Raw genomic sequence first — 27,645 nt, 5'->3', positions numbered from 1 at the left:
CTGCTTAGAGATCTGCTCCATATTAATGTACCAGATCTTTTGGGCAGTCCCTTCTTTATTTCTTTATTAAAATGGAAATAACAAGGGTAAACAGGGATACCAGTGTTAAGCCAGTTTTATGCCACCTGTTTTGAAGAGTCGGAAAGTAATAGTTCAAAACACCCAGGACAAAAACCACTGTCTGGCACTCTAAAATGAAATAGTCACATGGGCACATTATACCAGAAATGTAAATACGTGATGCAATGACACAGAGTGGAACAACTATCCCTTACGCAAAAGTCCGTACTTCAGCTCACGTGGTATCGAAAGAAAGTGCACATTACCAACACTATGAGCCTCGGTTACTCAGAGAAGGAACACCACCAGACTTGTCAAACCTGGGCGACAAAGGCAGGCTGTACACTCACCCCGGGCGGGAGGGACAGCAGGATGTGAGAAAGCAGCGTGAGAGACTGATTAGCACTGAAAAGTGATACCCAAAGAGGGCAGAAACAAGACATGGAGAAGTGAAGTGATATAGAAACAGAGACAAGGAGATAGAAGAAAATTAAAAAAAACCCCAAAGGTTGTTTTTCTGTTACTGAAATCTGAAACGAAGTATTTGTTCTTGTTCCATGTGGTCTTTGCCTTCTTTTACACTCCAGCCATCACATATGCTGTCCAGAGCACTCAAATTTATGGTCAGAAGCTGAGAGGATGCAAAGGACAGGAGGACAGGGACTGCTGGTTTTGGTGCAGCACCTGCAACAGTGTGTTCCTGGTTTGTGACCAACAATTAAAAAAAAAAAAAAGACACATCTATTGCTACAGCATCTTTGTCACTGCTTCAGAATAAATTCATCCAACTGTAGTGTTTGGCTTTCCATTTACATTTAAAAGGATGTGAAATATACAGTAACAAAACAGTATTAGGACAAATAAGCCCAAGGAGACAACTAAAAGAGGAAGTGAAAGGCTTAAAAAATAAAAATAAGAATGAGACATAGCATTTGTCTCTGACAATATTTCCTGATGTGTTAAAATTGAAATGTCATATGGAAATGGTGCAATTTTTGCCTTAGGTATTTGTCTGTCAGATGCTTCCCTCTTATCCTCAGTAGTCCACATATGAATGAAACCGAGAACTTCTCGGATGGGTAACCTGTTGTCAGCCTTCCAGGCATAAGGCCACAAAGTCAAGGCTTTTCCATGCTATGGGAAATCTTGGAGTAGTTTTTATTTCCATTCCAAATTAGAGGTAAAGGAAATTTGAGAACATCAGAATTTTGCCATGAAACCTAATAAATTCTCTATCAGCCAACTGTGCTAGAAATGCTTTTCCCAACTGTCTAACCAAGAAGTTCCCAAGTGTAGGTCACTTAATTGTTTTCTCTGAAGGCCATAACCAGGTTGGACCACAAGAGCAGGAGCACATGGTGCTTCAGTTTGCATGTCTGCAACATGCCTCCTTCCCAAAGTTCTCCTCTCACTTGGCAGAGAAAACAGCGGCAGCTACTGAGCCATGAGTACTATGTGGCCAACAGCCATCTCCACTGGGGAGAAGATAGCAGGATACATTATTTCCTTGGTGTACCACTTCAAAATGGCTTGTGTATCACTAGCAGACCTGGGCTTGTGCTTAGAAATTCACAGCTTAGTTTACAATTTATGCTACGATAGCCCCTAGAAGCCCTGAACTTGATCAGAGTCCTAAGATATCCCAAATCTTTCACAATCCGGGTAAACAACTTGCAGAGAAAATCCAGATGCCAAGTGCTGATACCAAACAGAAGGTGAAAGTCAGAAAACAACCAGGAATAGAAACCAGTCTTCCCCAAATCCCAGACATCCCATGTTCACTAGATCATATTGCCTGTGCATCCAGCTTGCATGAACCAATCACTACAGGACTCTTACTTCATAGTGGAGCATCTACAAGCTGTCATCAAGTATTTATAGCTTCAACCAGACTTTCGTGCAATGCGAGCAGATTGTCAGGTATTAGAGTGGGTTAACTTATTTGGGAGTTGAACTCTTCAAAGTTTGGGGAATGCTTCTCAATTCATCATCAAAACATCTCCTCAATTCATACTGCATATTTGAAGCCTCAGCCTGAGTTATTGGGGTTATCAGAAGCCCATTGACCTTCTCTAAGCACCTCTAAATCTATCAGCAAAACTCAAGAATAGAACAATGAGGATTATGACAGTTGTAATATAGAAGTTGTCTTTCCTGAATTTTCATGGATACCTGCAAGATACATGGCCTTTTTATTTAAAAATATATTCTAAGAAAAGAGCTGAAAGAGGTCTTCTCCCTCTCGCTAATTGTATTTAGAAATGTAGCTCCTAAACCTGAACACTTTCTGATACAGCGTTAATGAAGTAACAGTATCGCAGTAGCCAAGACCAAAGTGTAACCGTCAAGAAGGGAAGGGATTTTTACCTAAATAGTATACAACAAATGGTGTTAATTTTGTTAAACACTTTAAAAAAAGTTATCAACTTACATGTTAATGAAGGGACATTCTAACAATGTCCAAACTGTCCTGCCACTTCAAGTACTGCAAGAAATTACAATAAAGGTTTTCACACTTCTTTAAAGAGGACAAAACCTTTGTTGCTGTTAAAAAAACCCAAAACACAACCCCCCCAAAAAAAACCACAAAAGAGAAGAAATTAAAGGCAAAATAATTTTTCAAAGTGCCTAGTTCTTCTCAAAATAAACAAAAACTAAAGTTCAACAACTCCCTTTTTGCCAACTGCCACTTTGTAGGCCTTTATAATTAGAAAGAATGATTTAAAAAGCCACAAAAAAATCCTTTGCTGATCTTTTCAGAGTCTTTTCAGTTATACTGTATAAATCTCCTGGACAAATCTCCTACATTACCTACCATCTTTATTTAGGAAGCTTTTCTGAGGTTATTTCTAGGAAAAAGAAACTAGGAAATTACAATATTTGCTGTTGTTTCAGTACTGTGTGTTTTTTGTTTTGTTTTGTTTTTTTCTTCTTCTAATGTGGTCATCCAGAGATGACTGGAATGTACAGGAGCAACCCAATACTCAGAAGAATAAAGTTAAAAAATAATTTTATCACAGACCCCAGAAAAATGCAAGCCTGGTAATTTTTCCTAACTCCTTCTGCCAAGAAATAGAAATGCTTTCTGGTTCATTGAGCAAATTCGTGGGTCTGAATTCCAGAAATTCAGATATCCTCACAAAGGCAGCATTATGACCGAACAGGTTACGTGTTCAGAATTCTGGCCGGGTGCCACTTTGTTAATAAATACAAGTGTTGAATTCAGCTGGATTTAAAGCTTGTGTTCTTTGCTCGAGCAAGTCTGAAAGTGCCAGAGTTGTAAAATTATCGTTGTAGCTTGTGCTTTGAAACTCAGAGACACCATCGCAGATAAAAACTGTCTCTGATCCTGCAAAGAGAATCAGATGGGCAGGTCTCACACTGAGCCCAGCTGACTTCAGTGACCTAAACCAGTGGTTTGTTGCATGGAGCTATAAAAAGATTGCACAACCTGTAACAAATTAAACACTCAGATAAACTACAAAACATATTTAATCTGGCTTTTAATTTTTTTTAACTCTAATTTTAGAAATAGAAGACAAAGCAGCAAAAAACATTATTATAGATTGGAGCTAAAATTGTTTCTTTTTGGGTTCTCTGTGCTTTGCTTCACTAAAAAGAATTTAATTTGCTTTGATAAAATGGATTATATTCCATCATCAACAACAGTAATCAACTAGAACTTCAATAAAACCCTCCCAACAGATGGTTTTTTTTGTTTGTTTTTTTTTTTTTTAGTTAAAATACAGTTGATTGATTGCTTTAAAAAAAATTCTTCTGTGTCTTAATTACACAGGATAACTTTTATATTTTATATTATACAATGGCAGCTATCAGAGCTGAACAACTCCAGGCAAATGATATATTTTCCTATCTGCTCCCATTCACAAAAAAAATCTGAATTACTCAAAATATATCTGTTATTCAAAATTAGTCAGTAAGTACTAGTTGCAATTAGTGGTCAATAGCTAGACAGATTCTTTTTTTCCTGTGTGCAGAATTACCAGATCCATTTTATAGATTAAAACCTGAGACACAGAAAGACATCTAACCCTGCACAAAACCAGCAGCAAATACCGTCTTCCCGTTGAAGCACTGGACGACAGCGATCAAGAACAGTCAGATTCTTTGCAGGTACCTGCCTGTGCACATTTACTTAAGGAGAGTCATCCTTGGATTTTATGCATGCAGGTACACATACATACATATGTATCTATGCCAACACCCAAGTTTTATCAATACCAGTTTCTACATATGCAAGACTGCTAACAACTCGAGCTTTGGTTTTAATTTTTTGTTTTTAAACCAGTTTAAATGTCAAGGAACTGCCATCACTTAAGTAGCCTAGAGGCAATTCCTCCTTCCTGGTACCTCTTAGTTCTTCTAATTGCTTTATACTCCCTTTCACTCTTCCTAAAAATTTGAAACTACACTGGTATTAGCAAGAGAGAGAAATTTTTGCCCTCCTCCCCCCAATTCTGGTACAGCTAGGGACTCAGACTCGAGTGAAAACCTTGTTTCATGAGAAAAACAATTATTTGATTTGAAATGACTCAAATAAGAATTCTGTTCTGAATGGCTTCAGGGAAAACTGTTTATAAAATCCTCTTGTTATTAGCAAAGATAGTTTATTATTGGCAGACTGTAACAAAAAAAATACATCTGGACTGTCACTGTCTGCAAGAGAGATGCGGCTCTTCCATCAGGTGCTGAATGCTCTGGCCTCTGGATTAAAGTGTGTTCAACACAGCACAGCTCCCTGTAGGAAGCTGACCCGAATCTTTACAACCTGTAGTAGCAAGATGCAGACAGGCACCTAGTGGGAAATTGAAAAAATTTCTACTTTTCCTTACCCTTGAAATGCCTAAGTATCCAAGGAAGAGATACTGAGCATCTCCTGGAAGAATATGGTGAAAACTCCTGGGCTGAATGGGTCCCAGTAGTAAGGATGCTAGCTTGGTCTTATTTTTTTGTTTTAAAAGTGGCTGTAAATTTAGCAACGCCCAGCTTGCGCGGACACATGAACTGGCTCTGCACCCACACCGTCCCAGCAGCGGGCAGAGTTTGTCAGCGAACCCGAAGACGGGTTTCTTCCTGCGCTGGAACTGAGTTTAGAGCAGGAGCGAAAGCACAGTGTGAATTCTTCTGTGTTCCGGGGACAGCTCAAGCCATTATCAACATCTCAGAAGTTCCTCGCAGCCACTGAAGGATTTAATTGCAGCAGCCTAATGAAACTCTGCCGTGCCCCCTTGCTTCTTCCGAGGGCCGGGACACATGGGGCTGGGGGAGGGGGCGGGAGGAAGGCAAAAGGGGGAAAACAAAAAGATCAGAAGTACATTGCTTATCTGAACGCTTTGCTAGGTGCTTTTCATTACATTGTGGTAGCTAATCTGGTCAAAATAATCCAAAACATCTAGTGAAAGAGATCACTGTTTGCACAATGAAACCTTGCAAGACATTTGCTCTTCTTTCAGACTCCACCCGCGTACATGTTTGAAGATTTCCACACTTTTTCCCCAATTAAGCACATTTAAAGTCACAGATCCTCCAGCTGTACCTCATCATTTACATTGCTACATGAAATCAACACTTTCTTTGTAAATGAAAGTGCATGTAAATATAAATATGCACATACTTACACACAAAACGAAATGCAACGTTTGCAGAAGTTCATGTATGTATTTACCAAGCTGTATATTTTACTTCTGTATTTGTATAGCTCAGAAAAAGGAACAGTGTAGCTTTAACATGGTTATGCTTATGATTTTAATTCCAATACTTGGGAGATGTGTATATTACAACATCTCACCGCAGACATGTTGTACTGTACTAAGAAGAGTGGGGAAGCATTTTATCCATAAAAATGTCACTCATAAGAGCTGTCTCACTGAAAGGTTTTGTGCTGCTCAGGTGAGGATCAGTCACAAATAATAACCGGTTTGATATTTAATCAATGTCAAGATGCTGCTGGAAGTTAGTGCCTGTCCACATCAGGGATCTAATGGATCTATTTCGACATTAAAAATACATGGAGAAACTTCTCTTACTCTAAGCTAGAACAAAAAGCTTTTAATTGCTTTACAGATGACTTGACGGTGTATACCACATCAGTGGGCAGAAAAAAACAACCCTGTAATGACAGCTCAGTGTCTATTTATGTTCCAAGATGCACTTGAATCTACAGGGCAAAGTTCTCAGATCTTGCTTTTTTCGTTCCAAATTCACCTTCTACTTCTCGGTCTTTGCAGAATGCAGTGGGAACTGAAAGGGGAATCAGATATTCCACGCAGCCTGGATGGAAGAATTTTGCTGTGGTATGCCTTTAGATAGAGCTTTTATGGTTAACCTTCAAAAATCTCTCACTTTCTCCCCACTTCTTGTCCTTAATAACATTTTCAGTATGAGCACCCCTATATTAAATTGCTGTAGTCAAAACAGAACCACAAGGATCTTAACACAGAGTCAAAAGAATGGCTCCTCCTCCTCTTACCTTGTCATCTAAGTAGTAAAATGTCCTTAAACTAGTCAAAGATCATTTTCAGGGATGTAAAAATGTTCTGAGGTAAAAATAACTTTTGCCTCCTCTTGACTTTAGAAGGATCAGATCAATTTGGGTCAATTCATTGAGAGAAAAAAAAGGTTTTGCAATGGTTACACACATTGCAGACCTAAACGTCTTTCTCCAAAGTACTTCCTTAACATCAGACCAGTCTTCTAGCTGTAGTCTGCTTGCCTGACAATTTGTTATATTTACTTTTTTGCTCTTTTCTTCCACTTTTTCACTGAAGTGTAGCCCCCTAAACCCAGATAAAAGGAACAAAGCTAGCTAACTTTGAGAGATTTACCAAATATAATGAGAGATTAACCTACCAAATATTCAGTCCCTTAGCCAGCTGAGCACAGAGCTTATGGTTTCAGCTGTTCTGCTACTTTTTCTTCAGGAGGTGCAGATTTTTAAAGTTTGGTAGATAATAATACACAGACCCAGGTGGTTTTTTTACCCAGTACTACAAAGGAAGTGGTTTTGTTGCTAGCAGATACCTTGTTTGGGATATTAAGATAATGAAAGCTCATCAACACAGACAAATTGTGACTGCACCCCATCCAATCTGATCTCAAGTGTGAGTTACTGAATGAAGAGACATGCATTTATAACAACCCTCCCTAATTCCCCAGTAAATCAAATTCACCTCCCCTAAGCTGTTGGAAGAAATTGAATTTTCATATACACAGATTTAAAGGAGGAAAAAAGAAAATTTGTGAGAAAGAGTAGTTTCAATGGTGCTATATGCATGCAAGTAAAAGGCCAGTTCAAACTTTAATCACCTTTAGTTTTTCTTTCTTCCAGCAATTGCTCGGTTACTTACAACAATCATGTTTCCAAAACAGACACACAGGGAGGGATATCAAGAGATAGATAGGAAACATTACATGTTGACCCCCAATTCTGCAAGGCCAGTCTCTCACCAAAAGATTAGCTGCTTCTGCAGAAATAGAAGTAGTAGATTTTAAAATAGTATAGGCAAATACAAAAACATTGGCACGTGTGTTAATCCCAGCAACTGAATAACTGGGCAGAATAAATACCAATCAAAGCCACTCCTAGATTTCGCAGGCATGCCTATAAAAGGTCTTCTATAGAGTCAGTACTTTTCTAGTTATTTAACAGTGTGTTTAGTGCCTTGCTAGAGGGGGTGTGGTAAACACATCATCATCTTGCAGGATAACCTGGTAACCTTGCTAAAGACACTTTCTCTCTAACCTGAAATGTTCACTTTTCCTGATTAAAATGGGTGAAAAATAATTTATGTTGGTGGTTACAGATTAAATAGTCTGGTATACTTCAAAAGCCTGTTTACCTGTGATTTAAAACCAGTATCTTTTGATCAAAGAGATAAGCTGTCTCCATGCTGTCTGGTGATCACTACTTTCCTAAGGCCTTTTCCCTGTTTAGTTAACTTCTTTCAGTTTTACCGGAGTATGAAAGGATGCAAAGTTTCAAATTTGTCCATGTAAGTTTACATACAATTTCGCTAGGGTCTATCATACTGCATTGGAGATAATGTTTCAGCAATTTAAGATTTAACAGCTGCTGCCAAGAATTGCAATTGGATAATCTCACGGCTGCTGTTACTTTGAAGTGGCCAAGTCACAGTAAAACCCACAGCTTCTTGCGAATGCTGCGTTTGGGATTATTACCAGTTAACTGGAAGATCTTTTGGAAATATTGAAAAGAAAACACTAAAATGCATTCATATTTTTCTGCTAAATTCAGCTTGAAACCTGCAGTGAGACGAATCAAAACTTTGTTCTTCTTAATGACAGCATGGAGCAGAAAGGAAGAGATGAGAGTTTGACCTGACTTCCTTTGGTGCTTGTTTATATCATTGGAGCAGAAAGAATCTCAGTGCTTGGCAGCCCACTTCCTGAAGGCAGAAAAAATAACCTACATTTACTGCAAATTGTATTGAGATCGTGAAGCTCTGATATCACAAGTCATTGATCTGGTCAAGTGTTAAAAGATAGATGTGAAACTTCCCCTTTTCAGTTACAAATCCCAGCACAGGAGACAAGAAAACAACTCTTTTCCTTGCCACCAGAATGTGTTAACTGCTGAGGGAGGGAACCCCCGGGATGACATTTTTCCTCCTTGCGAGAAAGACCCACGTTATTTTTTTTGAAAGCAACAATCAATTTGTTAAATATAAAATGCTGTAACTGAGCTACTCGAAGGGCATCAACACTGATAAATATTTACTTGAAAATATTGTCAGAGTTGAAACTTAATTGAAATGCTAAAGCTTTGTTTGCTTCCCCTGCTTCAGCACAGCTGAAACAACAAAACCAGTCAGGCAACTTTTTTTTTTTTTGTTCAGGTATGTGCTGAATTACTGACAAAAAGCTTTGGGGTTCTTAGAAGAGCTGCAACACCCAAGGGATTTCTCTCAGCTCCAGACAGGATGACTTCTTTTAACTATCTTGGGTGCTCTTTTTGTGATTGCCTCTCACCAGCTTGGACTGAATGCATATCTATTTTGTGGGCAGACATAGAATTTAGTGTGAAAACGCTACTGGAACTCCCTTTTCCAAAACATTAAAAGGTTTACAAATGAGAGTTTAAGGTTTCTACATAAGCAATTTGTGAGTGTAAAGGGACTGGGTTTTGTTTTTGCTGTAAACCTCCCCCTTCACATAAATGAGGTCTGTGGAGATAAAAACTGTGTTCTTTATATTCCACTCCCTTTTGTTTGTTTTCTGGATAAAATGAAATTTCTGAAATTCCATGGTGGGTTGTAACATTTTCGAGAATCCTTATGTTTAGTAACTTCATTTTTGTAAGCCTTTAAAACCTTTTTTTTTAAAGCTTTTTAAAGAGGTAGCTAGAGTACCTGTAATTACACAGGTGAAGACTTCCATAAAGTATTTTCACACGTCTTCTGCGTAAGTGTGTAGTGTCAAATGAGTGCTACCGTCTCCATTTTACAGATGGAAAAACTTCGACACATCCTCAAAAGCTACCTAGGCATTTATCTTTTGATCTGCTTCCCAGGCTGTGACGGGTGAGGCGAGCCTCCACTGAGCTCATCCAGGCAGATCCCATGGTTGGGCACTGAACATCCTCCAGGCCTTACCTGACTCTTTCCTTGGGTCTGGGGGTTCCAGCTGGAAACAGAGCTTGATGGACATGGATGGAAGAAGAGGTTTCAGTGCGTAAAGGAGAAGGAACAATGCCTTAGAGTATCCTGAATACAATTATTTTTTCTTCCTGCTGATTCTTCACATTGCTGTTGTTTACTTGTGCTACCTGAATTAAAACCAGCAACAACTAGTATATACTATAATACTATTCTTCTTTCACTCTGGCGTAAACGTAGACTTAGTTTCTACTGCTCCAATGCTTAAAGGACTTAGCTATCTTAGCCTAAAGTAATCCAAACTGGAGAAAGCTTATAGGTCAAGATTCAGGAAAACAAAGAAGCCTAAATAAATGAAATATTCCCAGTATTCCTAGACAAACTAATCTTCCAGCTGAGATGAGGGGGGGTAGACATCTAACCTGCTGAGATGCTTGAAAAAACCCACAGCTGATCAAGTTCCACAGTGTGGGAAAAATATATCATGCTCTGAGTGTATTGTATATCCTGGCTTCATGTTTTCAAGTTTTCCTCTTGGCTCTGCAATACTAGAAATATACATAAACAATACACAGACACAAAAATCCAAACCAAGAAACAAAAAAGATGTCTCAGCCCCGGCAAGCTTGCTTTAAATTAAATACAAAGAGCTTCATGAAATGGTACAAAAGTCACGAAAACCATAACAGCTTCAAAAACAGCAATCGTTTGCAACACTAATGTGGGGTGTGGGGAGGACTACAGCGCAACAGAGGTTGTTTTGGCTTCTATAGCAGTTGCAGTAGGTGAGAAAATGAAAAAATTGGAGAAATATGACATTTTTTTAAAGAACAGTTGTATCTGAACAGCAGACAAACTAAATGGACTGAAGAGCATGCCATGTCCCATAGACAATACTTTTTTCAGAGAAGTTTTTGTGTAAGACTTTTCCAGTACAGGTATCTCACCCCCCTTTTCAGAAGGAAAGAGGAGAAAAATACCAGTTATTACTCTCTGTGTGTCGATAATACGTAAAGATCTTCTTCTGTTTCATACAGAAAATGTGGTGATGCATACCAGGATGTGGGTGACTCAAAGGTTAGCATTAATATTATGCAAAAAACACATGTAAGAGATGGGGAAATAAAAACTACAGAAAAGACGTACAAAAAAATTTCTGGAACCCTCATTAGAAATTCCCACCCACACAAAACCAGACAAATATTCATGTTTTCACCCATTTTTCAATAAGCTTTTTTTCTGTAAAGAGCTTTTGAAATGGCTGACAGCGTAATAACCACCATCATCAGAGTGTGTCTCTGATTGCTGTTCCATGAGTTCTCAGGTAAGGGTTTCCAAATAAAGCACAATATAGGCACGCAGAGCTTCACAAGGCCATACTCAGTACGGTACAAGACAGACCAGTAGGCTCTGACCCTGCAATATGAAATCATAAACCGAGATCATTTAGGGACAAATGTAGCATCTTATTCCACATTTATTGCCACCAACTGCAATAAAGTAACTTAGGAAAATTATTAATGGCAGGGATAAAGGGCTTCTGTTGTGAAGTGCTGATCATATCAATGCCTAAGTGTCAGGTCGCGTCTAAAGAAAATGACAGCCACAAGACCTGGATAGCCAAAGGGCAGCAGAGGTGTGCAGAAGCAGGGGATGTGTCATCTGCCTTTTAGACAAAACTTTTAGCATATTAAGAACACTTAGTATCCAAAAAAATTATCTTTAATTCTCCTTAGGAGGCTTCCTCTTCACACCTCATTCTGCAGATTTACAATCTTCTGTACTTAAAAATGAAACTACAAGATTCATGCTATTTTTGTGGCAGTTTTTCAAGAACTAACAGGTTGCGCTGGGGCACATCAGAAACTCGAGCAAATTTTGAGAGCTCCGAGTTTCTGAAGTTATGTTCATAGGAGACTGATACATTTAGAAAGTGGAATAAGTGCCTTGCCATTTTGGAGAATGGCTGTAGAAACCTACTGGCATTTTGATATGCATAAATGTGTTTGTTCTCTGTCTGGAAGCACTCAGGATTTCTGAAATGGTAGTGTAATGGTGGAAACTGTAGCTTTATGTTGTATTTTCAGCCAAAGCAAAACTAAAAACCAAACTATTTATTGGTGGGGGTTTTCCCCATCCACCCAATATACTGGGGAGATTATGGTGATATTATATAGCATGCTGGAAGATTCTCCACCTGCAAGTAAAAAAACCTAAAGGTAATGAGTGGGTGAAAAGAATCACCAATGTAAACACTAGACTGCAGAGGGAGATAGTCCATCTTGATAAGAAAAAGCAAATCAAAAAGCACAATTTCAGATGGCTAAACTGTGCAATCTCAAGAAAAAACAGCATGTTGTAACACTTTCTGAACACTGGCCCCAGAACAGGGAATTCTGTACTGTCTGCCTACGTCCTTCTCCTACCTTCTCTTTTAAAGCTTTTCATTTGCCATTCTTAACAGAGTGAAAGTCTACCTGCGAAGAACTCCTGCAAATCAGTCCCCAAGCTAAATACCACTGACAGCCTTACGCACCCTGTAGCACAGGGGTGAATGTCACTCCCATTGCTGGGCTAATCAAATCGTGTGGCACAACTGGAGGCTGAAGAAAAGTGTTACAGCTCCTTCGTGGTATATAATTTGTCACCAGGGTCTCATGTGCTTTTGATGCCATGAAGACGTAGCTAACAGAGGATGAGGACAGCAGCTAGGCCTTAATGATTTATTTTTCATAATTTGAGAATGTCAGTTGTACCTTCTTTTCCCATGGTGGGAATCCAGTATTAATATTTACAAGCAATTCTCTAGTAAGCAGGTAAAGGCTCATAATCAGAATCAAATTACTGTACTCCTGATGATACTTTATGAGATGAGCACTTTATTAGGAAACAAAAGCTTCCAGAGAGACTATTTAATGATAAGTACATCAGTTTCTTTAATACTCTAATGGTAATTGCTAGCAAGACAATTATTTTTCTTGCCCAATGATTTTTTTCCCCCCTAGTGAGAATTGTGGTACTCAATGCTTAGAGCATAATATAATTATTCAGAGTTCATTTATAGACAATATTGCTTTTCCTTTCATTAAACCAGATTTGTGCATCTGTTTGAATAAGGATATAGAAGTCATCAGCCATGCAGTACATAGTTTTTAATTTTTTTTAACTCTTAAGGAAGGAACAATGTCAACCTGGCATTTACTATTCAATGAATTGAGGAAACCTGACTCCTAGTTACAGCTTGCTGTTCATGGTAGCGTGAGCAAGTCTCTATCTCTCAGCACATCTGCTCCGCTTCAGTTTCCCACATGTCAGACAAGGACAATTCTTCCCCAGCTTTGTAGGAGGCTTTGGGAATTGAGAGATGAACGATAGTAAATGACTTGCACTCTTTTTAAACTTCTGTCAGGCAGTATTGAGGACAACGAGCAGTGGTAAGGCATGATAATATGGCCAGAATGATGGGACAAGCCTGGTGGCTCTGTAGTCCCATTGGCCTTTTGGTACCAGGAGGAGAAGAGCTATGGCAGTGACCATCATTTTGGAGTGCCTTGTGCCAGTGGCATTCCTTTCCACCACAGGATTTCCTCATGAAGTCTTCCTCAGCTGGATAAGCCCCTGTTACAAACACAGTGGTTAGGCTCCTGCATTGGATTTAGATGGATGGAAGTAATAGTAAAACTTTTCTCCCTTAGCACACTGACTCCACTGGCAGGCACATTGGGTGATAGTAAAGAGAAGCAAGGGCTAATTAAAGCGGTGTTCAAAAAGGCAATAGACAAATCAAGAAAGCTCTCCCATGGATAATATCGGCACAGCATGCCTCTCACTGGGGCAGAAACAGAAAGAAACATCAGCTATATAGGTAATTTAAGGGACCTGCTTCACCTTGAAATATCAAGGCAGCCCTCTCCCCCTGTTTGAGCTCTCCTTATGGCACTGCAGATTAGCAGTAACTCCACTGTATGATTAAAGACAGCGTGTACCAATTTTTCTAAAACCTTATAATTCTTCTTAAAAGAAATGTATTAATTCTGAAGTCCTTTGATTCAATTTGGCCTGTTTGCCCCATAAAGCCCTAGTCTCATTTCAAGTCAAGTTAAGCAGAGTAGTGGGAAAAGCAGTTCTGATGCCGAGCAAGCAGACTGAGGCAAGTATTTTTACTGAATGTTCAATGTGGTGCCAGTAATTACTGCCAGTAATGAGGGAAAACAAGCTAACACATCCATCTGCAGTTGTATCATAGTACCGCAGCACATAATACTGTTTGAGTTTCCCTTCTGTATGTTTTTGCATGCTAGGTACTGATAAAGATCTTTTCCCCTAGTTTCATGTTTGCATGGTATTCTTGTGTAATGGCCAAACCTGTTTGGTTACAGATTCCTCTGTCTGTCCTGATTAATGTCCTCCTCTTCGGACCCCATGAGGGAATCTGGGAAGCTTTTGGTGCTTTTTAAGCCATTTGTTGCATTATCTGGGCTGTCATTCTCTATTTCAGCTGTGCATTGCTCAAAACCCAGCATTCTACTCCATGCATTGCTTGAGGTTTTACTTAGCTTCTCCATTCTCTAGAGCAACTTTTCTTTGAATTGGTACTGAAACCAACTTTAGGAGTAATCACTGTTATGAGAGTATAATGTAGATATCCTCATGTCTCTTCAGTCAAGGATTTCAAGTCCTGTGTCCGCAGGGAACCAAGAAAAGCACAGCTGTTACACACCACGTATGATTCTGGGCTTGTGAATTCCCTATCAGCCAGTAGTAGTGAACAAGAAATCCTGGATGCTTGTCAGTTTTTTAAATAAGGAGACAACCTCTAGTATGCAGTACCACCAGCAATGAAAAGAGCATAATGTGCAGGCATTCCAGTCCCAGTGTGAGGCAAGGCAGTGGTAGCAAAGTCCTCTCCTGGGGGACAAACTACCTACCAGGGTGGTTAGATATTCATTAATTCCTATCAACCTTAAAAAAAACAAGCTCAGTGCAAAATGAGTTACAGCTGTCCTGTGGAGTACTATTACTTTAGCCTGAAGAACCTGGCTGTATGGGAACACTAGGCACGAAAAGGTGAATTAAATGAAGTTACTTCAATGTGACATCCCCATAGAGACTGTTGCTACAGCAACAAGACCTTTAGTTCCTCAAGTCACTTAAAAATAAATAATACTAGTAAAAAGAGACTTTGCTTCCCAAGCCATTATGATGTTTCCAAAAAAGAAAACTTCACCCGAGAAGAACTCAGGATGAGTGTTGTTATACTCGCTCCTAACACATCCAGCAGGTGTACGGCATTGCAGTACTGTAATCACAACTTTTTCCTGATCCTTATTCTGGGGCAGTTCATCATCCTTTTAATTAACAGCGTATATTACCCCCCCCCAGCCCCAAAATACAAGAGGAAGAGAAAACAATGCGTTTGGCTACAATGTACTATTTTGAATGGCTAATAGAGAAATGGGGGAGGGTATGCGCGTGAAAAATGAAAAGTATATTTATTACTGATGCTCGCTATTAAATTTGACAGATAGCATTTGCCTCCAACCTTTCAAGCCAGAAGTGGAACAGATGTTCATGAAAAGCCAGTTAATTTCCTGCCATTTGTGAACTGATTAGAAACTGAAACATTAGCACACTGACACTTCTTTATTTTTAATCTTGCTCATGTTTTGAAAGGAAAAGAAAAGAACCACCGGGAGCTAAGGTCTGGTTTTCAGATAGGAATGGCTGCACATTTTTGTTTCCTCTTTTAACCCGAACCCTCTCTGTTAAGGAAATAGAAAAGAGCAAAACTGACACCACGCAGCCAGTAGCAACTTGGTGTTGCAAACCGTCTTCTTCTGCATAGCTGCTGCAGCACTGCCAGCACAGCCAGTGAACGAGGAAGAGCGCGTAGCTGCTGCTCTCGCACACCTACCTATTGTCACAGCTGCTGAGTAAACGAACAAAGGCTCTAAAGCTGTTTTCAGACCCTGCTAGTAAGCAGGCAGTTATGCTTGTACCGGTCATTGTCAAAAACTAAGTGTTCTGCCCTGTAATGAGGAACAAGGAATGAGGAACTTTTCCAGTTTTAGTTTTCAGAAGGGTTGTTACTGAGCTGCATTCATAAGAGGCCAAACAGCCTCTGCGTTAATAGTTCTCAGAACAGAAATTCAGGCCCAAATACAAATCTGGTATAAGCAGGCTCAGTTCCATTCAAAACTGAATGGTGTCTCCAGATCTAATTCAAGGACAACTCACTTTTGTTATAAATATTTATGTACTATTATTAATCCCAGTGGGAGAACTTTGGGCACGCATTATCAGTTATTTATATACTCCTTGCCCCTAGAAAGCTGAGGCTTTTACTCTCTTGGGTCAGATGTAGCAAGTTACTCAAAAGTAAAGCCGGTCAGAAACTTTCTGACAAAGCGAGGTTTTGTTGGATAATCACAATTTGCTAAGCCTGAAACATGTTATTTAAAACATCCTGGGGTTTGCTGAAGAGCCAGCAAGGCTGGGGCATGGTCCAGCCTGGCCACTCCGGGCCGGGCAGCTGCTGGGCCAGCCTGGCTCCCTCCTCGGTTTCCCCGCTGTTCTTGTCAATTTTCCCGGCGCGCTGCGGGGCCGGGGGGCCCGGGTTGCAGCGGGTTTAGAGAGCTTTGGCGTCCCGGTACCCAGAGCAAGTTCAAAACGAGCAAGCAAACAAAAAAAAAAAAAAAAAAAAAAGGAAAGAAATCCCTGCAAACTGGAAACCCTGCTTTTCAAGCCAGCTGTACTCAAGAGTAATTAAAACAAAACAAAACAAGATCTCTGTATTTGAAACCAAGATCTAAAAGACGAGAATCGGTCAGGAAGGATTCTCCCCCTGGTCAGCACGCTGGTCAATATTGTATGCCCTTTGCTTGTGTTGTGCATACATCTACAACTGGAAAAGCACATGCATTCAAGTGTATAACGTATACTTTGCTTATCTTTGCTTATCTACAGTCTGAACAGTGCAACTGTGATCAAACAGAAGATTCAGCAAGCAGTAGATTTTGTCCGAGTGTGTGCATGCACGTGTGTGTGCACACATGTGTGCGCATGAAGTCAGAGTACAAAAATCACAGAAATGCAAAGCTGGCATGCAGTGAGAGCTGCTGGAAATGTTTCATGTTGAAAGACAAAAGCTGATGTGTTCCCTACAAAAATTTTCTTGGCTCTGCAATTATTTCAGCCAAGGTGCGCCTTTCTGTATGCATCTGGAAAGGTATGTAATTGTTTTTCTGACTAAGTTTCATGTTTTAGTAACAGGTGGTTGGACTAATCCTCAGAAAATAGCATGCAACACACAAAGCTTAACTCATTTTGAATACTGCTTTTACCGTACTGAATCAGCACACACCCAGCTTAAAGGTTATGAAACCTCTTGAGTGAAACTATCCAAGTTACTTACCTCTCCCCTAATATATGAACAGTGAGGATGTTACACAAATATTCTCATCTGTGCTTTATCCTAAACCTTTAGGCCCCACCTTCAGCTGGAATAAATCAGACTAACTAAACTGATATCAGCAGGACAATGCATACGCTTAAAATTAAAGCAAATGGCTTGCGAAATCCGGAGTTTTCACTACCTCCCAGAATTTAGCCCTATTTCCAAAGATTTGCTAAAAAGTGTACAGTTCCCCTTTAAATTCCTTTCCTTACTCCACTTTCAAGTTTTCTTTACTTTTTAATTCCTTTCTTCTTCCTACTTCTACTACCACTCCTCTGCTTCCTCCCTCTACTGGGGGAGGGGAAAGGGAAGAATAAGTGCTTTGTTGTTTCTCCCCTCCCCCAGCTTGTAAAGTTTTCTCCTCATATCCCACTGGAAAATAGCATTTCCCCAACCATTTGCAAAAATACCGCAATTTTTAATTGACAATTAGATGTTTGAGAAAGAGAAGGAAAAAAAAAATAAAAAGAAAGGCTTTGTGGGGAGAAAGAATGCATCACTTTTTTTTTTTTTGTTGGACACGTGATGTGTAACTCTGCAGAGTGGGACTCTGCATCACGGTGTCTACATTCGCGATCGTATCACTCCCACCAGTGAGAGTCGAGCAAACTGAACTAATTGAAAAGTGAGAGAAGCCACTCCCTCCAGCTACTGCAGCTCCATCTTCCTCAATTACTCGCTTTTGAGGCCTTTTAGGGTTTTACTTCTCTATTCTCTATTCTGCAGGAATTTCCTATTCCCAGCTATTTCAGTCCATTCCCCTGCCCTTCCACTTTCGGAAGCGATCAGCTGTTAAACAATTCCCACTGACAGGAAGTACCATTACCGCACTTGGACACTTAATGTTCCAGACACGGAGGAAATGCAGGGCAGCCTGCGCCAGCCTCCCTGCCTACTCAAACACCCTCCTAATATCAGTTTAAAATTCCAAGCAGTCTCTTCGGTATTATCTGCTTACTCCTCTTGCAGCCGTAACTACACTCCAAAAGCCAGTTAATTGTTTGAAAGGGGCAATTTATTGTCTCACGTAAGGTCAACTGCATACTGAATAATTTCACATAAATCATAAATGTGCTAAATTAAATCACCATTAAAGACCCTGGAAAAAAATAACATAAGTCACCAACTAATTTTAGAATCATACAAATCTAACCACTGAAAGGAGCTCTGAACTGACAGGGAGGGGATTGTTAAAAAAAGAAAAAAAAAACAACAACAAAAAGCACACTTAATTTGCACCACTGCTGTAATCTTTACAGAGAGCCTTCTATCTAAAAAAAAAACCTTAATCCTTTCAATTAAAAAAGTTCATTACATTGCTGAGTATATTTTAATATTTCTGTATAAACTCACTTTGATTTTCAAAAATTCCCCCTCCTCACCCCCCCTCAATGTCCATCTGTTTATAGGGTTCTGTTGCTAACTCAGGGCATAGAAAAATAACTAGGCTTCTGGGTAAATTAATTTATTTTAAAAAAAGAAAAAAGATGACAACAGAAAGGTTGAACACATGTAATTTGGTAAAATTATGACTAAGGGAGGATATGATAACAGCCTAAAATATTTGACGTGTGTAAACATTAAAGACTGGCATGAAATAGTGTGGGCTGAAATGAAATTAGACTGACTAGCAACACAGTCTCCTAGACTATGGAATATTTTACTAACAAGAGTGGTGTTTGAATCACTTAAAACTAGACTGGACAAGGAACTGGAGTACATACTACATGGTTAGAGACACAGCTACATCAAAGGATGATTTTCAGTCTATGAGTCACCGTGACAGCTGTGCCCCGCTGGGAAAATGCATATCACAAAGCTCAGGATGAAGCACATGAGAGCCAGAGACAAAGCTTTCTCTGTCAAGGGGAGCTGGCTACACAGCAGTCTTCAACGAAGAGATCCGGCAAATCCAGAGTCTGAGCATCTTTAGGACACGCTGCAAAACTCTCCCTTAAAAAGTCTCTCCACTGGGAGACCAGCACAATATTGATAGCCCCTTCTACTCTGAAAGTGCAACCAACTGACTAAAATGAAGTAAAAAGAAAACAAAACCCAAACACACCACCAACCCAACCTCTCTATAAACAAAGACCTTATCCCAGAAGAACTTTGATCCTGAAGCGCAGAAATGACCAACACTATGAAGTCCACTACAGACTCTCCTTCTGTGCAGTGGTGCCCACATACTGACCTCTGAGTAAAACTCCTTAATCCAAAAGAAGAGTTATTCCAGCAAAATTATTAATACATATTTTCTAGTAGTTGATATTCTCATATAAATAACCTCAGGACCAGAGCACAGAAGAATCCTGAAATGACAGGGAAGTAAGTGGACCATTTGCCCAGACTTCTTTCTTCATTTATTTTAAACTCACAATTCAAAAAATTGTACATACAGCCCAGTGGAAACTGCTGTTTAAAATCAGCGTATTGGATGAAGATAAACTGAGGCATATACTGATTTACACTCAGGGTCTACATAGATGTCACAAAACCAAAGTTTGCTAGCATTGTTTTATTGTATTTATGTTGTATAAATCCAACCTAGTCATCAAAGCCTCACCTTATCAGTAAAGTTTGCTGTGATGATTTGTGATGTTTATATACTTCAGGTAGCTCTCCACCAAAATGAAAGCCACTGTTCCAAACAGGCTCCACAAAACTAAAAGCTGGAACAGCAGAAATCCCCTTTCTTCATCCAAAATAACTGCAGCTGGAAATTACCCATGACCAATTTCTTAATTATGAAATTCACTTTCATCTGCAAGCAAATGGGAATTTGGAAACAGAGAGTGGTCTTTCTTATTGTCCTATTGAGACAGAGCTACTCCTGGTGCACTTCCAGGAAAGCCCACCCTGCCGTAACAGTGCTGAACAGGGCCATTTAACAGGCATGAATTTGTGCAAACAGTTCTCGTGTACTTGCAACTTCGCCTAACAATCAGAAATATTTATTTCATACACTGTAGTTTTAAGTGGTAGTATTCTTTTCTAACCTAATTATAACAAAATTCACGTAGCGCTTCCCCCCTTCCCAGATACACCTAAAACCAGAAAATAAAACTACAATCCTGCAGGAAATTTGACTTGACTGTGGGTTGAGAGATACTGAATTACTGGATTTATTCCAAATGTTAAAAAACTCTCACATTTTTAGACTTGAAAACTCTGTATTTTTCTTTTGAGAATAGATAGTACTGTAGTCTAAACTATAAAATAAATAGACAAAAACAAATACCGTGCTTTTCTCCTAAAATTAGTTTAAATGCAACCTTGTCAAACCTTCCTGGTTTTGACCTGAACAAAATTCTCGTTACATTGATGTGATTTCATAAAGCACTTTAACTCCAAGAGTCCTGCATATAATCAGCTCTTGATTTCCTATGGGTGAATTACTCAGTTTGCAGATTAAACCAGACTCTGCCATCTCCAGGAACACCCCTGGCTGCTGAGTAAGTGACACAGAGTACGTGCTACGCTGCTTGGCCTTATTTACTGATTGATAATTTATAGGCTTTTAAAACAGGAATTTAATGTATATTATTCTTATAACCTGACATCTATTCTATATGATGGGTTTTGCTTTATGTACGTCTCCTCCCTACCCCCTCAGCCCCCTTAATTTCCAAGGTAACTGAACATGAACTACGACCAGCGAGTACGATTTTGTCAAATGACTGCGAGTTTGCTGACAGACACTACTTGAACATTTGCTTTTTTTCTCAAGGATCTTCTTACTAAACATACCTTTATAAAAAATGTCGTTTATTAGCAGACACAGAATTAGTTTAGCAACCTTTGTTTTTTGTGTGATCTTATCTTGTGATCTTTCATTTTCATTTCAGTGTTAAACAACGTGGCTGAGATTATTAAAAGAAGCGTTATGTAGGCTACAGGAAACGAATGTGGGATTGTTTTAAATCTCTTCCTCAACTGTCATTCACTTGTACTACTTTTTTTCTTTTTTGGTTCAATTACTAATAGACAATAATGCCGGGGCCATAACAGCACACCCACCGCAACTGAAGGGTACTATTTTTGAACGGCCTGACAGGCCTGCAATGTTTCTGTTGCCGTTGCACAAGCAGTTTCATGTCTAATTTAAATTATATTAGTGCGTGCCATTAGTGCCAGCGTGGCAGTACATAGCCACTTGTGCATGTAGCTGCACAGTCATATATGAAATCCTCGAACTGCCTTTCTACAGGGAGATGAAGAAACTGGTCTATACATCAAATGAACAACTGCCCAGCTCCAAAGTGTCAATGTAGCTTTTAAGCCAAAGATGCATAAAGCATTACCAAAGAAATAAAGCAAAATGTATAAATGCGGAGAACAAAGATCTTGTGCATCCTTGTTCTCCAGAATACTGAGGAAAAGCAGCTCCATCATGAGTACTGATGCAAAACACATATTGGGTTGAACAGTCAGAAGGAAAAGTGTTCTTGGGACAGTTCTCAAAAGCTGGGGTTTTATTTGCATAATAGATCAGATAATTTGCAAGACCTGCCATCTCTTATTTCTGTCATCAAACAGGAAACAGAAATAACAGAATGTGACTTGTGGCTGGTCATGTGATGAAAAACTGAACAACATGAACCTCCTCCTGGACCGTCTACGGAAAAATCACAGAACACTGTTTCTTTGCACAAGCTGTTTCATGAATCATTGGGAACAAATAGACTCGAATCAGGTGATTTAAAACAAAAAAAGGGTTAAATTAGATTATTCATGATGACTGTGATCAAATCTCTTAGTGGCTTATTTTATCTCATTCCACAAAATATTACTTTTTATCTAAACAGATTACCCAGTGCCTAAGTTTAAGGCATTTAAATGTCTCATGATAAAGTGGGCCACACTGAGCAATATTTTGAGTGAAGAAGAAGAAAGTTTTGAGCCTCTTGCAGTTCAGATTTGGGTCGCTTATTTTATTCTGCCTAGTCTGCTCATTCCAAACCCAAACTTGACTCTCACTGACATTATAAATGTTGCTTGCCCTACTCCAGATACTATGAGTCTTTTTTTCTTTTTAAGCACACTAATATTCAAACAACTTCTGTGCGGAAACAAAATCAGCAGTTTCTCTTTCTATAACTATCTCTGACATAGATAGCACCAACGGCTTCTGGCACAAACAGGCAGGAGCTTTCGGATAGGTTATCAGCCGCTGCACACAGGCTGGGTATAGATCCCCAAATCTTCCTGGATGTATCAGGTTCCAGAATTAGGTTTTCTGGCTCAATTCCATTGTCACTTGGTAGGTTTTGAAGAAGGAACCACTGTTCCTGCTTCACAGAATAAATCATCCTGCAAAATATTGATTGCTTGGTTCCAATAAGCCACTCTGTACCTTGCAAACTATATTCTTAGCTGTACTTGGTAGATCATTCTTCTTTCAGTACTCTCTTTCTCCCTCTCTCTCCAGAGTTTTATCGACAAGCCTAAAATAAGTCATTTCTCAGAGCATAGACATGCTCTTTCTAAGAACACAGATATCTCTTAAGAAAATCTGCACCAAGATGTTCAAAAAGCATTGCTGCACGTGGGAAGGTGCATTTCACAAGCCTCTCACGACACTGCTTCCATTATGCATGCCAATAAAACCAGGGCACAGGCCCTCGGAGGTAAGCGCTGCATTTATTTGGTCTTTAAGCTTTGATAGAGTATTAGCTGCTGTGTGATCTTTATTAGAAGCAAGGAAACAGTGTGTAGTTTGTCAGGCAGTGGCAGATGTGAACTAGTGTGTGGGGTTTTTTTGTTTTTGTTTTTGTTTTTTACTGCTAGCAAGTTCTGACAGCCCTGCAAACAAATATTTGACCAAATACTGTGTATCAGGGTACAATGTGCAGTTTTTTGTACTTTCTATTTCAAGCTTTCATTCACTACAATGGGGTTCTGGTCAGAAAAGCACTATCTGAAAATATGCCCTTCCTCACTATGCTTCTTACTGTCTTATTAACCACAACCTTTACTGTATCTGCTTGTACTACTCAGGTACATGAACACTGAGAGGAAAGCATATAAACTAGATTTATGCTGGTTGCCCAGATTCACCCTGGTGACACTCCCTGTTTTATATAATAAATCAATACCGCCCTGTGGAGGAAAAGCTGGAAGTAGCTTATCACTGAATCTTAAACCACAGGCAGGTCTCCATCCCCACTCAGCTGCTCATTGCTGCCATCTCAGAATTTGCTGGCAAGCTGCTTTTTATGGCTGCCTCTGGCTCATTTGGCCTGAAATCAATGAACTTGAACACAAAAGTGAGAAGTGTTCTACCAACCTGGCTCCTTTTGCCTGCGGTGGGCTTAGGACCAATCCCATAAGAAACTTGGTCCCCAGACTGGGCAAGGGCAGTGACTCTTCAGCCTCAGCTAGGTGAAGGTGTGCATCCGTGTCCCTTGCACATGGGTACACATCAACCTGCAGTGGAAACAGAAGCCTGCGTCCATCCTGGGCACTGCTCCGTACTCCCCAAGCACCCCGAGAGCTCAGAGCTCCAGCCTGTGCCACCTCTTCCCTTCCAAGAGGACGACTGACTTACAGCAATAGCACTACTGAAAACGTTTGCTTGACAGAGATGCAACAGGAACACCTGAGCAGGTTATCCCACCCTTCCTTACACCAGGCAAAACTACAGGGAAATGTCATACTCTTTACTAGGTCAACTGACAACTTATTTTGCTCCTTCTCCTTCCATACTGTGTTTAAAAAAAAAAAAAATAAAATCTTTCTGGCTCTGGTAACTAGGCCTTTGTCCATCATAGAATTCAAATGCATGGAGAGTCAGAAATATATACCAAACTTTCCAGGGATGAAAACACAACAGTTTTAAGCACAAGGACCTCAAATTAAATTTAGGGTTTATCTAAGTACCTGCCCCCTTCCAATAACTTCTCTTTTAACCTGTGAGTTGTGATTAAAGGGTAAACTGCTAATTGCTTCAGCCAACAGGTTTAAATACTTATTCTTATCACCAAAGAAATCTCAGTGCAGTGATGTGCCTGTCAGAACTGACCAAAGAACCTGAACTTCTGCCTCATTTACACAAAAATTTGATCTGGATCCGTGACTCATATCTGCCTGAACCAGAATGCTGACACCAAATACCAGGAACTTCAGACACCATATTGAGTAGGAACCATCCTTTATCTTTAAAGAAAGAGTTCAGAATACACTTTTTCCGTTATTAAACTGAAATATGTATTAGTCAGTTTTAGAAGAGTTTCACCATTTTCAGTCTCAGGAAATACCATAGTTCCTAAGAGCCACAGCCATAAACTAGAACCTCATTGTGTGAACTATTGTACAAAAGGACTGAGATACTTTACAAAGACAATGCCTTCTCCGATTTATAATGAAAGTAGGAAATTAAAAATTTTCCTTTATGCTGAAAGGACGTAACTGATAATGCACACTCTATACGGGTCCTGCTGAGTGTGCTTTTTAAACGCAGTTGAATTTGCCCTAGAAATAATACAGGAAATGCTGGCAAATTATTTCTCAGCTTCAGCTTAGGGCAGGGACCTTGAAAACTTTGGACTGGTACAGGCTGCAGGATAAGAATACTTCCTTTTAGAAGCGACGGATTCTGCAGCAGCTATTCTGCTGAGGTTACATAGATGACAAGTTAAGGACTCCAGTTGTCCCAGTATATGCTAGGCTTTCTCATTAATAACTCAGCTGTCTGTCTAAGCTCAGCCTATTGTGACAGGTAGGACGGCACTCCTATTTTACTCATGCAGTTACGACTGCGTATGGTATTTAATTAATTATGTACCTAACTAGGCAATTATGTATCTCACTAAGCAGTTACACAGTTATCTGACTTATATATGAACTGAAAGCACAGAACTGACTGTACAGCTGTATATACACTCGTGACAGATGTAAATCACAAATCAGTTGTCTTTGCTTAACTGTGTGCAATTGTCAGCCACCAACCCTATTTATATTTTGTACCACACGTTTCAGTTACTTCTGTTAGGTAACAGCTTTCCCAGTTGGATGGCAGTGTTAGGAGAGAAAGGTTTACAGTAAGAGATTTCATGGGTCTCAAGCAGAAAATTGAAAGTTGCTTTCTGAGAAGGATATGGTGAGAGTAAACAGCATAGTTTTTCTTCAAAGCAATATGGTAAAGTACACAGGTAAGCATGTTTCCTCTCAGCCAGCCATCTGTCCCAGCACGGCTTTGTCCCTCTCTTGTCATTAGCATTGTTTTTATTTTATTCTTAATATGAACAAGGCACTAAGAGAAGAACAATAACACATCCACAATAGCACAAAAAGTGACTTCTGTGTTACAGTGTCGACCAAATCTCTCTTGACCTTTTTGTTTCTTCTCCATTTGAAAGACAAGGAGAGAATGGAGTGGGGAATATGTCTTTTCATATACATAAGGCACTTATTTATCCTCTCTCTTTTTAATTTAAAAGCACTTCTGTAGTGCTTGCTTAACATTCACGTCACACTGTGCATAGATACATTTTTAGGCATGTTATTATTTTTTTCTGTCCCAAGTACATTGGTTTTTGCAAGGCAGCAGATGAAGAAGCCAGAGCTCTCTCATTTCCCCTTTATCACCATCTCTCCCCTTCAGTGACACTCCTTCACTTTTGCCTGCCCCACTCCTGCAGTCACACACCCCACATCACCTTTTAATCAGTGGGATTCCAGAACAGGTGCCAAATGAAACCCCATCTCCAGTGATACCCTGAACAGTGCTGAGCAGGAGCTGTCCTGAGCCAAATATTAAGAATTAAACCATACAGTGGCATTGCTTTATTCTTTGTGAAGGAGGGTAGGATTAACAGGAAACCTGAACAGAGATTACTGGACACAACATCCAGCTTGAGCTGTAAATCCTGAAAAAAAATAATCAAAGAGTAAACAGAGGAAGAAGCAGGGAGGTTTGGAGGTGTGCGCTGTTGTCCTGTGCCCAGCGCTAAGCTATAGTTAGGATAAGCCACCATTTTGCTGAGGCTGCAGAAGCGTTATTTACCCAGAGCACCGCTGTGAAGAAATTGCTCTGAAAACATTTTGGAGGACCCTTTCACTAGCCTCCCTCCATGATCAGAAAGAGCCTCCTAAAGAAAACAGATGACTTGGAGTTTATCAAAATGGTGTCCCCCAGTGTCTTCCCCGGCAGTGACATCCCCATCCCTGGCACATCTGCACCTACAGGCACCACTCTCCCCTCCCTGATCTCAAGGTAAATTTTGATCATGTAGGTTTGGGTTTTTGGTTTGTTTGGTTTTTGGTTTTTTTTTTTTTCTCTAGGTTTCTATGAATGGGACGACACGAAAAAAACCCTGCAAGTGCAACTTCTTGAATAGTTTGCGCGACTGAAACGTCCAAGAAACTAAGTCCAAGTGCCCTCTACTGGCACTGGAGAGAGAGATGTGGCTGGATAACGTGGGTGGGGAGAGAAGGGGGTGGCAGAAAGAGGAGGGAAGTGATATTAAGCAATAGTAAAAGGAAACTATGTCAATCAAGTGGGTATGGCCTGAAAACTATAATTTCATAGCAGAGCTATTAAGTTGTTGGCAGGCTGGGTTGTTAGTGTAACGTACAGTACATGCCAAAAAAGCATATTGCTGGTGTGAAAGCAGTAACAAGCCAGGATGTTGAAACAACTTCTGTTTTGGGGGTGGGGAAGGGGGAGATAATGAAACTCTTTTTAATGTAAAGTAATGTCTGTATTTCCGATAGAGAAGATCTTTTTTTTTTTTTCTTTTTTCTTTCCTTTTTTTAACTTTGGCTTTTAAATTTCACATTGGAAAAAATGAGTGAAGGAGGTAAGGAGGAAAACTTTTGATTATTTAGTACTTAATGTCTTTATTTTAAAGCTGAGAAAAGCAGTTGTGCAACAATGACATTACCACATGAATCTGGTCCTGGAAGAAATTATATCATGTGTGCTTATGGGAACTTAATCCATGAGGTCCCAGGAATGCCGGGATTGTATGTGTGTACATGCACGCACACACACTGACAAAACAGTTCATGGAAAATCTGTTTCAGACAGTCATTTTTGGAGAGAACAACTCATTCTTGCCCCGTTAGAAAAGCAGCATGTACGATTTTATTGGTACCACTCTGCTGACATTTAGTGAATTTGCAAGATCAAGAAGTAATATACAGTTGTAGGGCATACAGATTTTACTGAGTTCAGTAATCCACAGGATCTTATCAACTGCCTCAATAAAAGTTAAACCAAACCTAACATTATTATAGACAAACAGATTAACTGCCGTAGAACAGCAGGGCTATGTAAGAAAAGAGAGTTTAAGAGAAATTCAAGCAGCAAACTTTGATAAACTGGTGGTTAAAAATATATGTAATTCTGGGAAAGTACTCTTCAATTCCTGTAATAACAGCAGCAACTTTTTTCAGATTTACTGAAGAGACCATGTCAAGAATGGAGAGTCACACAGCATTCACAAGACACAAAGGCGCTGGGGAAGTGAAGCCCAGAACAGGAGAGCT

The sequence above is a fragment of the Nipponia nippon genome, unplaced genomic scaffold, assembly GCF_047370975.1.
Source record: "Nipponia nippon isolate SJK-2023a ecotype South Korea unplaced genomic scaffold, ASM4737097v1 scaffold_13, whole genome shotgun sequence".
Classification (NCBI taxonomy): Eukaryota; Metazoa; Chordata; class Aves; order Pelecaniformes; family Threskiornithidae; genus Nipponia; species Nipponia nippon.
The sequence above is the reverse complement of the archived record's forward strand: the minus strand, read 5'-3'. Positions refer to the sequence as shown.